Source organism: Pituophis catenifer, unplaced genomic scaffold (assembly GCF_029215685.1).
Source record: "Pituophis catenifer annectens isolate HBS135680 unplaced genomic scaffold, rPitCat1.0.hap2 SCAF_5, whole genome shotgun sequence".
Classification (NCBI taxonomy): Eukaryota; Metazoa; Chordata; class Lepidosauria; order Squamata; family Colubridae; genus Pituophis; species Pituophis catenifer.
In genome coordinates this window covers 12,927,309-12,939,229 of record NW_027256885.1, presented here as the reverse complement: position 1 = coordinate 12,939,229, position 11,921 = coordinate 12,927,309, and positions in this window count along the sequence as shown.

The following is an 11,921-nucleotide window of genomic DNA, read 5'->3' as shown; positions in this document are numbered from 1 at the left end:
CGTCCTGCAGGTCGTCAGAGAGGCCATCCTGGAAAGCGTCCCTTAATGCTGCATCATTCCAGGGGGCGCTTCCCTTGACGGAGGTCCTTGAGGCGCCTGGCTGCCGTCTGAGTCTTCAGGGGGTCCTCGTACATCACCCTCAGATGTTGCCAAAAGCCCTGATAATCTGCCAACAAGGGGCTATTCTGCAGCAATAGGGGCGTGGCCCATCGGGCGGCATTGCCAGAGAGGAGGTTAATTACGAATGCCACCCGAGCCCGGTCATCCAGAAAGTCCTCCGGCCTCATAGCCATAAACAGTTGGCATTGTCCCATGAAGGCCGGGAACATCTCCTGCTGCCCAGAGAACTTATCTGGCACATTGATAGGGCATTTCCGACGGGGAGGAGGAGGAGGTGGAGGGACAGCTGCAGGAACATTTCCCAAAGCCAGCTGCGCAGTTAGCTGGCTGACTTGCTGCTGCAGGAGCTGATTATCAGCTTGTAATTGTTGTATTATTTGCTGCAGTTGTGGGTCCATCTTGGTTAGAGATGGGTTAACGTTTGGGGTGACGAGCAAGATGTTCTGTCCCCGTCCCACACCCCCACCCCCACAGACGGCCCGGAGTTAATAAGCCACACGACAAAGTCTTTGAAGATAAAGCTGGCAGCAACCCAGTGGCTAGCTGCCAATTCAGACTTTACTCACACAAAACAAAGATTAGACTGCAAGCATTCCGATAAAGCAGGCAAAAATTCAGTAATACAAGGATTAGTTCAAATGCAGTCCGACAAGGCAGGCCAGTAACACAGAGATCATGGATTATTTCTAGTTTTTGCTCGTCACAAACTGAACTGGCCACCACACCCACATTTATACCCTGTGGGGTGTGGTCCAGTGACTCAGCTAATCTCTGGCACGCCTTCCCTTCTGCTGCGCACGCTTCTCCCTGCGCCGCTGTCGAGGATCCAGCCAGCACTTATCTCCTTCGTCGCTGTCCACCTTTGGCTGCGGGGACGTGCTTGGCTCTGGGCCTATCTCTTGGCCTTCGTTGTCCTCTGGAGGCATTGCCAGAGAGGAGGGTCCTGGAGAGGGAGGCCTTGCCAACTCCTCTCCCTCACTCTCAGAGTCTGCATCTGTCGATAGCCCAGGCTCAGGCAACGGAGCCACAACAGCTGCTGGGGGAGATCATCCGTAGTTTTGGGGTGGGGTATCATCAGTATGCAGATGATACCCAACTTTTTATATCCATCCCGAATCAGCCCAGTGATGCACTCGACGTGATGTCCCGGTGCCTGGAAGCGGTGCAGCTCTGGATGGGGAGGAACAGGTTTCAGCTCAACCCTGCCAAGTCAGAGTGTCTGTGGATACCGGCATCTCGGTTCCAAGGGAATATTCCATCGCTGGTTATAGGGGGTGAGGTGTTGTCCCCTGTTGATAGGGCGCACAACTTAGGCGTCCTCCTGGATTCACGGCTGACTCTGGAAGATCATGTTACAACTGTGACCAGGGGGGCATTTGCCCAGATTCGTCTGGTGCGCCAGTTGCGCCCCTACCTGGACCGTGATGCCTTACGCACAGTCACTCATGCGCTCGTCACCTCCCGGATCGACTACTGCAATGCTCTCTACATGGGGCTACCCCTGAAGACTATTCGGAGGCTTCAGCTGGTGCAGAATGCGGCCGTGCAGGTAGTGATGGGAGTGTCCCGACACTCTCATGTTACACCCCTCCTGCAGGACCTCCATTGGCTACCAGTTGCCCTCCGGGTGAGATTCAAGGTGCTGGTAATCACCTATAAAGCACTACATGGCTTAGGCCCGGGGTATTTGGCGGACCATCTGTGGCCAGCGACAGCTCCCCATCGCCCGGTGCGTTCCCACAGGGAGGGCCTCCTTGGGGTGCTGTCGGCCAGACAATGTTGGCTGGCGACCCCTAGGGAGTGGGCCTTCTCTGTGGGTGCACCTACCCTGTGGAATCAGCTCCCCCCTGGGGCTCCGGGTGGCCCCTGACCTTCACTCTTTCCGCCGTGGCCTGGTGGCTCAGCAGACTGATAGCATTGTGATTAACACCAGCTGTCTGCAATTACTGTAAGTTCGAATCTCACCAGGCTCAAGGTTGACTCAGCCTTCCATCCTTTCTAAGGTAGGTAAATTGAGGACCCAGTTTGTGGGGGCAATAAGCTGACTTTGTATAAATATACAAAAGTATGAAGGCTATTGCTTAACTCATTGTAAGCCCCCCTGAGTCTCCGGAGAAGGGCGGCATATAAATCAAATTTAAAAAAAAAACAAAAAACATAGCTATTTCGCCTGGCCGGCTTGGACTGAAGGGGTTTTAGAGGGGATTTTAATGGTTTTTATAGTTTTATTGGGTATTTTTTTTTTTAAATGAACTTTGTGTGTTTTATTGTTGTGAGCCTCCCTGAGTCCTTTTGGAGATAGGGCGGCATATAAGTCCAAATAATAAATAAATAAATAAACCTCTACGACAGCTTGGTAAAGTTGGGAGTTAGCCACCTTCCCATCATTGGCCCCGTGGCTGTTGGTGTACGCCTTCTGGGACCACCTCCCTTATGTTTCAAAAGGAGTCAGGACCCCTGGGAAGGCACTCCGGTGGGGGAAAGGATGCGGGACCACTGGCAAGGGTGCCAAATGGAACTGACCATCAGCCCTCCTCAGAAAAAGCACGAGGACGTCAAAATCACCCAAAACATTTCCCCTTCCACATACAACCTCTACAGAAACAAGGCCACTTTCTCTGCTGGGCCGCAGCTGCACATCACCAGAAAGAGATTAAACTCCATGAAGGGATCATGTAAAACCCAGTCTGCAGCACCCAAATTCTTGGCTAAGCAGCAACAAAGTGGGCTCAGACTGTACTCCCTTTTCCTTTGGAAATGAGAGCTCCCACTATTTCCTGGAGCCTGGAGTTCCCTTTATCATTGATGTTATTATAATTGGACCATAATCCAATTATAATAACATGGAAAGGACAGAAGAAAAAGTATAGATGGACTTTGAATCAAGCAATTTTAAATGAAAAAGAATTCCAACAATTTATGGAAAAAGAACTCGAGTTGTTTTTCAAAATAAACAAAAAGGAAGACACATCACTTCAGAATGTATGGGATACGATGAAAACATATACAGTATTAGAGGCTTGGCAATAACATATTTGGGAAAAAAGAATAAAAAGAAAAGACAAACACAGAAGAAATTGGAAGAGGAATATAAAAGATTAGAGAAAGAATTACAAAACCCCCCACAAAATGATAAAGCTAAAAAGCAAATGGAATTGAAAAAACATGAAATAAATTTAATGGAACAAGAATTTTTGGCATATAAATTAAGATCAGCCAAACAGATTTTTTTTTGAAAACACAAATAAGCCAGGTAGATGGTTGGCATACAAATTGAAAAAAGAAAAAGAGAAGAAATTAATTAACCAATTACAAGATGAAAAAGGAAGTATATGTTATAGAAATGAAGAAAAGAAAAAAAAATTCAAAATTATTATGAGAGACTATATATTCAAGAGATGATACCAGATGGAAAGATAAAACAATTTCTAGAGAAATCTGATTTACCTAAAATATCTGAACAATATAAGGAAGCTCTAGAAGAAAGAATATCGATGATGGAATTGACAGAAGCGATTAAAAAGCAAAAAAATGGGGAAACACCAGGTTCGGATGGATTACCAACAGAACTATATAAATCATTCCAAGATGTGTTAAGCAATATAATGTTGGAATTATTTAATGAACTTTTAGTGAAGGCAAAGATACCAGATTCATGGACGGAGGCGTATGTCACACTTATACCTAAAGAAGATACAGATTTACAACAAGTCAAAAATTATAGACCAATCTCATTGTTGAACGTGGACTACAATTTTTTGCTTTAATAATGGCAAATAGACTAAAAAGACTGTTAAATGAATTTATTCATATGGATCAAAATGGGTTTTTACCTAAGAGACAAATTAGAGATAATATGAGGATAATTTTGAATACTCTGGAATACTACGAGATACATCCAGAAAAACAAATGGCAATGATGTTTTTAGATGCACAGAAAGCGTTTGACAATGTTAATTGGCAATTTATGATAGAACAATTACAGATGATCGATTTTGGAGAGAGATTTATAAATATGATAAAGACAATTTATAATAAACAATTGGCAAAAATAATGAATGGAGAGATGACAGAAAAAGTTAATATAATGAAAGGTACAAGGCAAGGATGTCTTGTTTTGAATAGAAATATAAGAAGAAATGAAGAAATAAAAGGAATGAAAATTAAGAAAGAAGAATATAAACTACAAGCTTTTGCAGATGACCTAGTTTTTATTCTGGAGGAACCTCAAACAATGGGTCCTAAATTATTAGAACAAATAGAAGAGTATGGAGAGGTTGCAGGTTTAAAAATAAATAAGGAAAAAACAAAGATATTGGTCAAAAATATCACAGAAAAACAGAAAAGAAAACTGACGGAGAAATTAAATATTCAAATTGTGAAGAAAGTAAAATATTTAGGAATATATTTAACCTCAAGTTGTGTAACAATAAAGGAAGATAATCATCATAAATTAAAAAAATTGAGGAAGATTTGGAGAAATGGAAAAATCTACAGTTATCATTAATGGGAGAGATAGCAATAGTAAAGATGAACATATTGCCGAGACTGTTGTTTCTATTTCAAACAATACCAATAAAAGTGGAAAATACATATTTTGAACACCTTAATAAAACAATAAAGAAATTTATATGGCAAGGGAAGAAAGTGAGAATAAACATAAAACTTCTACAGGATGCGACACTACGTGGAGGATTTGGACTACCGAATTGGGAGATATATTATCAGGCAGCAATGTTGACATGGATGAGAGAATGGATTGGACTAAGAAATACAAGACTATTAACTTTGGAAGGACATGATTTACAACTGGGATGGAATGCCTTTTTATGGTATGGCAGAAGCAAGATGCACACTTATTTTCAAAGACATTATGTAAGAAATGTATTATTATCAGTGTGGGAGAAGGTTAGAAATAAATATTATTTGAAAATACCAGAGTGGTTATCGACAATGGAAGCTTTAATACATCCAAATGTTATAAATATTAGAAATATTCTTAGATATAAGGATATTCTAACAGATAAGGGGGAATTGAAAGGGAAACAAGAAATAGAAGAACAAGGGATTGAGTTAGATTGGTATACTCATATGCAAATTCGAACAAGATATGAAAAAGATGCTAAATTATATGGTTTTTATTTAGAAATGATGGAACTGGATAAGATACTCACAGGAACAGAGGAACACATAATTAAAAAAAATTATAACCATTTACTTAATATTGAATTAGAATAAGAACAGGTAAAAGAAACAATGATGGTGTGAGCAAAGAATTTTGGATATACAATTGAGTTAGACAAATGGCAACAGTTATGGGAAAGAAATTATAAATTAACAATGTCCACAGCATATAAGGAGAATCAATATAAAATGTTTTATAGATGGCATATGTCACCTGAAAAATTGGCAAGAATGTTTAAAGATAAATCTGCAAAATGTTGGAAAAGTCATTAGTTACCAGGATCATATTATCATATGTGGTGGACATGTCCAGAAGCGAGAAATTACAGGATGAAAATTAAAACATGGTTAGAAGAAATGATACAACAAAATATAGATTTAAAACCTGAACTGTTCCTATTGGGTATCTTACCAGAGAAATTTAGTAAGGAAAATATATATTTGATTGTACATGTGATAACAGCAGCGAGGATAGTATTTGTGCAAAGATGGAAAGCAGAGAAAATCCCTATGGAGGAAGAAATAATTAAGAAAATATTGGATTGTGCAGAAATGAACAGATTGACTTTGATACTTAAAGAAAGAGAGGAATCGGAATATTTTCAGATATGGGGGCAATTTTATTATTGGTTGGAGAAGAAAAATACATAGAGTAATATGGTAAAGAAAGGGGAGGAATGTCATAAATGAAATAAATATTAAGATATGAGTAAGAATTGAGGAGTAGGGAGAAGACACAAAAGATGTACGCAGATGATACACTGATGGATTGATTATGTATTGTATGTTTGTTTATAAAAATAAAAAACTTTTTTGAAAAAAAAAGGAAAAAGAAACAAGGTCACTTTCTCTGCTGGGCCACAGCTGCACATCACCAAAAAGAGAGGAAAGTCCACAAAGGGATCATGTAAAACCCAGTCTGCAGCACCCAAATTCCCACTTTGGCTAGCAGTAACAAAGTGGGCTCAGACTGTGTTCCCTTTCCCTTTGGAAATGAGAGCTCCTGCTATTTCCTGGCGCTTGGAGTTCCCTTTATCATTGATGAAGTCCAGAGATATGAAGAACCTCTACTCCAGCCACTAACTGGCATGTTTCTGGCAGGGACTTTGGGGGTCTGGAATAATGAATACAGCTGCTTTCATGCTTTCTCCATGAGCATGGCAGTTTGTTTGGAAGAAAATGGGGTCTTCTTCCTGTGTGCGGGGAATGCATATGTATGTTTGCCTTGCTACTGGACTGGGATGTGTACTTTGGTACATCTGTTCCCAAAGATGGGTGTTGTTGCTGGGGAACAGGCTCTCCCAGTCCCGCTCATAGGACATGTGCAGAAAAGAGTGCCAATAGTGATCCTGTTCTGTCCCCGTCTCACACACACACACAAACGGACAGCCGGGGGTTAAATAAACTGGCAGACAACCAATTCTTCCAATAAGACACTTGGCAGCAACCCAGTAGCTGCTTGCCAAGAACTTTTACTCAATAAACAAAATACCCACAGTCAAGAATTATCCAGTTTGTAAAATAAATCCAAGGCTGATAATGTTGTTTCCAAAGATGCAATGTGACTCGATAGTAGTTAGTTTTCTCCATCACAGAGTCTGAATGGCCACCTCACCCCCTTTTATATCCTGTGGGGTGTAGTCCAGTGACGCAGCCTAATCTCTGGCACGCCTTTTCTTCTGTTGCGCGCGCTTATCTCTGCGATGCTGCCGGGGATCCAGCCAAGACTCATTACCCTCATCACTGTCCACCTGTGGCTGCGTGGACATACTTGGCCCTGGCCCTATCTCTTGCCCTTCGGCGGACACCGAAGGCATTGCCAGAGAGGAAGGTCCTGGAGAGGGAGGCCTTGCCAACTCCTCTCCTTCACTCTCGGAATCCTCTCCTGCCGATGACACAGGCTCAGGTAACGGAGCCACAACAGATCCTGCTGTTAGTGATCCTGGGGATAGGTACAGCAGTTGGGACAGGGGTGGGTGGCCTAGCTCACTATACAGTGCAGTTTAAGCAGCTGTCAGAGGAGTTCCAACATAGCCTAGGTCAGATCGCCTGGAGTTTAGTCGAAGTGCAAGACCAGATAGACTCCTTGGCAGCAGTAGTCCTGCAAAATTGACGAGGCCTAGACCTCCTGACAGCTGAGAAAGGTGGTTTGTGTTTGTTTTTAGGGGAGGAATGCTGTTTCTACATTAATAAATCAGGAGTGGTCAGAGAAGCTGAAAAGGACCTGCAAGACAGAGCATCCCAGATTGGACAGAGATTACTGGGGACAGGCCAGTGGTTTTCATGGTTGCCAGGAACAGCCTGGGTCAAACAGCTGTTATTCCTATTGTGTGGGGTAGCAGGATTAGCCTTCATCCCCTGTGTGATACCTCTACTCAGACAACTGGTTATGAGGTCAATAAAGCAAATAAGGATTGAAAAAGAATTGATCGTTTTAGGAGGACCTTTGGGAAGTAGACCTTCCCAAGGTCCTCGAGGGGGGAAAGGATCAGATGATGGAATGTATGTGCAGTTTAACAGAGTTGGAAGGGACCTTATAGGTCATCTAGTCCAACCCCCCGCTGAAGCAGGAGACCCTACACCAGTGATGGCTAACCTTTTTGCCGTCGCGTGCCAAAAGTGGGGGGAGCGCAGGGGGTTTGTGCACGTGTGTGCCCACAACCGTAATTCAATGTGCCCTGTCTCCCTGCACATGTGTGACCCCCTCCCTGTGCTCCCCCCGCTTTTGGCACGCTGGGCCCGATAAGCCCGTTTTTCACCCTCCCCAGGCTCCAGAGGCTTTCTAGGAGCCTGGGGAGGGTGAAAACTGCCTTCCCCATCCCTCCGAAGGCCCTCTAGAGGCTGGAAACAGCCTCTTTCCTGATTTCCAGTGGGCCCGGAAGGGCCGAAAATCAGGTGGCCGGCGTGCACATGCGTGCTGGAGCTGAGCTAGGGCAACACTCGCGTGCCCACAGATACGGCTCCGCGTGCCCACAGATACGGCTCCGCGTGCCACCTGTGGCACCCGTGCCATAGGTTCGCCATCACGGCCCTACACCATTTCTGACAAATGGCAGTCCAATCTTTTCTTTTTTTTTAAAAAAAAGAAGGTTTTTTTATTATTTTTAAAAACATAAACATAAAATACATCTTTCAAGAATGAAGCATTGATCCGGTCATAAATAGGTATAATCGCTTACCCCTCTTTATCTAGCTCTTTCCCAAATCTCCGCCATTACATCTTTTAAAATAAACACCAAAACATAATTTTTTCCCCACAATTATAATATCTTAATCAAAACATTTACCATTCTATTATTTCACCAAAAATCTTAATTTCCAATTAACACAACTCAGTATTTAATTACAATTATTTACCCTAAATTCTATCTATATGTCCATCCCATGACCCATTACATTAACTCTTTAAATCCTAATCTCTTTTAACCAGCACCAATATTTCTTAAACTTATCACATATTATACTCTTCATTGTACACAAAATCATTTCATTATCACACTCTTGTTATCTTCATTTTGTTATTCTTATCAACATAATCACCTTTATTTTTAGCGCTAGTCCCAACATAATCATTTTATTATTACTATCAATTCCACCTTAAATCATATTTGTTTTTACCTTTTTATCTCTTGATCATTTTCTTCTGGCTGTTTTCCAGCATATTCAGTTATTGATTGGCTGATTCCCAGCATAATCTTCTAGTATTTTGGCTGTTTCCCAGCATATTCATACTATTTTGGCTGTTTCCCAGCATGCTCTCCTTTGTTTTACTTTCATATCCAATATACACCTCTCCCTCTATTATTATGAATATTTCCCAACATATATCCATTATTTGTCTATTTCCAACATATTCATTTAACACATTTTTAGTTTTACAATTTATCTCTGTATAATCCCCTCTTTTGTTATACCTTCAATCTAGCTGTTAGTTCTATATATTTAATTTTATTATCATTCTCAGCTTTGTTTACAATTTAACATTGAGGCTTAGTTCTTACATTAAACATCACCACATATAGATCAATAAAATTTATTGGATTTTTCTCATATTCATATACAATCTTATTCACCTATAAGAAACTCCTTTTTATCAATACATTTCATCTTTACTACATTTTTTTATTTTAATCACATTATTTTATTTTCCATCATTATATCTCTTTAGACACCTTCTTTTATAATTAATAATCAAAACAATACAATACATTTATTAATCAAACTATTTTTGTATTCTTCTTTCCAGCCGTGTGTATTTTGTTTCTCCATTTCCTTGTCTAGCAATTTATAATCCATGTCAATTTCAATGTTCTCAAAATGGTTTCTTCATATATCAATTAAGTCTTTTTATTACTTCAGTTCTCTGCAAAGTGTATCAGCTTTCCTTCTTTTGTTCCTGCGCCATTTGACTTCTTTTATTCCTGCGCCAGTTAGTCTCAATTTATAAAAGTTCCATTGTATTTCCTCTTTTTTTCCACCAAAAAGCCATCTGTAGACAAAGGAAAAGCCTCTACCTCCAACCTCTCACGGCTATTATCAGTAATTTCATGCTTCTCCCAAACAAGCGGCAAGTTACAATGTTTCTTTTTAAAATGGAAGGTGTTGCTCTTCAATCCACACTTTCCCTTAGTCATGCCAGTCCCCATTTTGTTGTGATTATATAACAATCCAATTTAGCTCTTTTCTTCTTTTTGGTTTTAAAAGTATTAAATTCCTTTTCTTTTTTCCCTTTTTTCCAAGTCCAATTCTAATTTAAAAGTTTTTTCCAGGCTTTTCAACCTGCCTCAATGTTTAATTGTTCCAATTAATCCATTACCATAGTAATTTTCCCTGCGGGTCTTCTCCTTTTAAAATCACTTTTCAAGATCTTCTAAACCCCTCAAATCCACAGCCGCTGTTTAAGGCTAGGGGTCTTACAAATATCAATTATTGCTCTAGTGTTGTTCCAAGCCTGGGTTGGTGTCACTCACCTGGCTTCAGAGAGCTTCGTTCTTTTTCACTTTCCTCCTGCACATCTCTTGTTTCGGTTTGTCCCAGCTTTGTGGCAGCCGCCATGGCTGCCGCCCCCCGCCGCCGACTCACAGAGGGTTCCCTCCGATCTCCGAGGAACTTGCCTGTTCCTCTCAGTTGTCCGAGGCGCCCCTCTTCTTCCCCCGTCCCTGCAAGACGGGTTCGGTCCACAGACCCATCGGCGGCGATTCAGCAGCCAGTATTTTCGCGGGACTCATCAGAGCCCGCTATTTCCCCGACTGTCTCGCCGCGACGCCAAACCGGAAGTCTCGGCAGTCCAATCTTTTCTTGAAAGTCTCAAGTGATGAAGCTCCCACAACTTCCAAAGGCAAGCTGTTCCATTGGTTGATTGTTCTCACTGTCAGAAAGTTCCTCCTCATTTCTAGGTTGAATCTCTCCTTGGTCAGTTTCCATCCATTATTCCTTGTCTGGCCTTCAGGTGCTTTGGAAAACAGCTTGACCCCCTCCTCTCTGTGGCAGCCCTTCTGGGGCTAATACCTGGCAGGTATTACGGAGACCTGGTTGGGCCAGGAAGGGGGGTCCCCCTCGTCGAGATGTGCCCACCAGGTTTCCTCGCATTCCATCGGCCGAGGTTACAGGGCAGGGGCAGGGGAGTAGCGGTTATTATTAAAGAAGGTCTGAGACCGAGGGAGGCCACTGTTCCTCAGACGGCCATCTGTGAGTCCCTCCTCGTGAAGTGGGGTCATGGGGTTCAGATGGGTTTGCTGATCACGTACCTGGCTCCCTGCCACGTGGCAACAGCCCTGCCCGAGCTACTCAACGTCATCGCCGCGGTGGCGGTTGATACCCCCAGGCTTATGGTCATGGGGGATTTCAACCTGCCGTCCGTGGGTGAGGCGTCTGAGGTGGCTCGGGAGTTCATGGCTTCCATGACAGCCATGGACCTGACCCAGTTAATTTATGGCCCTACCCACACGGGGGGAAACACGCTGGATCTGGCTTTTGTCTCTGGACAGTGGCTGAGTGATCTTGAGATAGGGGATATAGTTACCGAGCCCTTGTCATGGTCAGATCACTCTCTCCTTCATCTCGACCTTCGAACCGCTGCACCCCGCCACAGGGAGGCGGAGCCGGTAAGATGGTTCCGCCCCAGGCGACTGATGGAACCTGATAGGTTCCAGATGGAGCTTGGGCCATTTCCCGAGGCTCTGGCACACGCCTCGACTGGAGACCTAGTGGCCGCCTGGGATAGGGCGGCCGCTGGAGCTCTGGATCGGGTCGTGCCTTTGCGGCCTGTGACCTGGCGCCCATCTCATTTGGCTCCTTGGTTCACTGAGGAGCTGAGGGAGTTGAAGCGCCGGAAAAGACGCCTAGAGAGTAGTTGGAGGGCCAGTCTTTCTGAATCGGACCGGACACTGGTAAGATCCCATATTAGGAATTACCTAGTCGCGATAAAAGCAGAGAAATGTAGTTATTTTGCTGCTCTTATTGTGTCATCAGATAACCGCCCGGCCACCCTGTTTAGAGTGACCCGCTTCCTGCTCCACCAGGAAGCGCGGGAGGACCCCTTGGAGGGTAGAGCCGAGGATTTTGTTCAGTATCTGTATGACAAAATCACTCAGATTCGGGAAGATCTGGACTCCAAC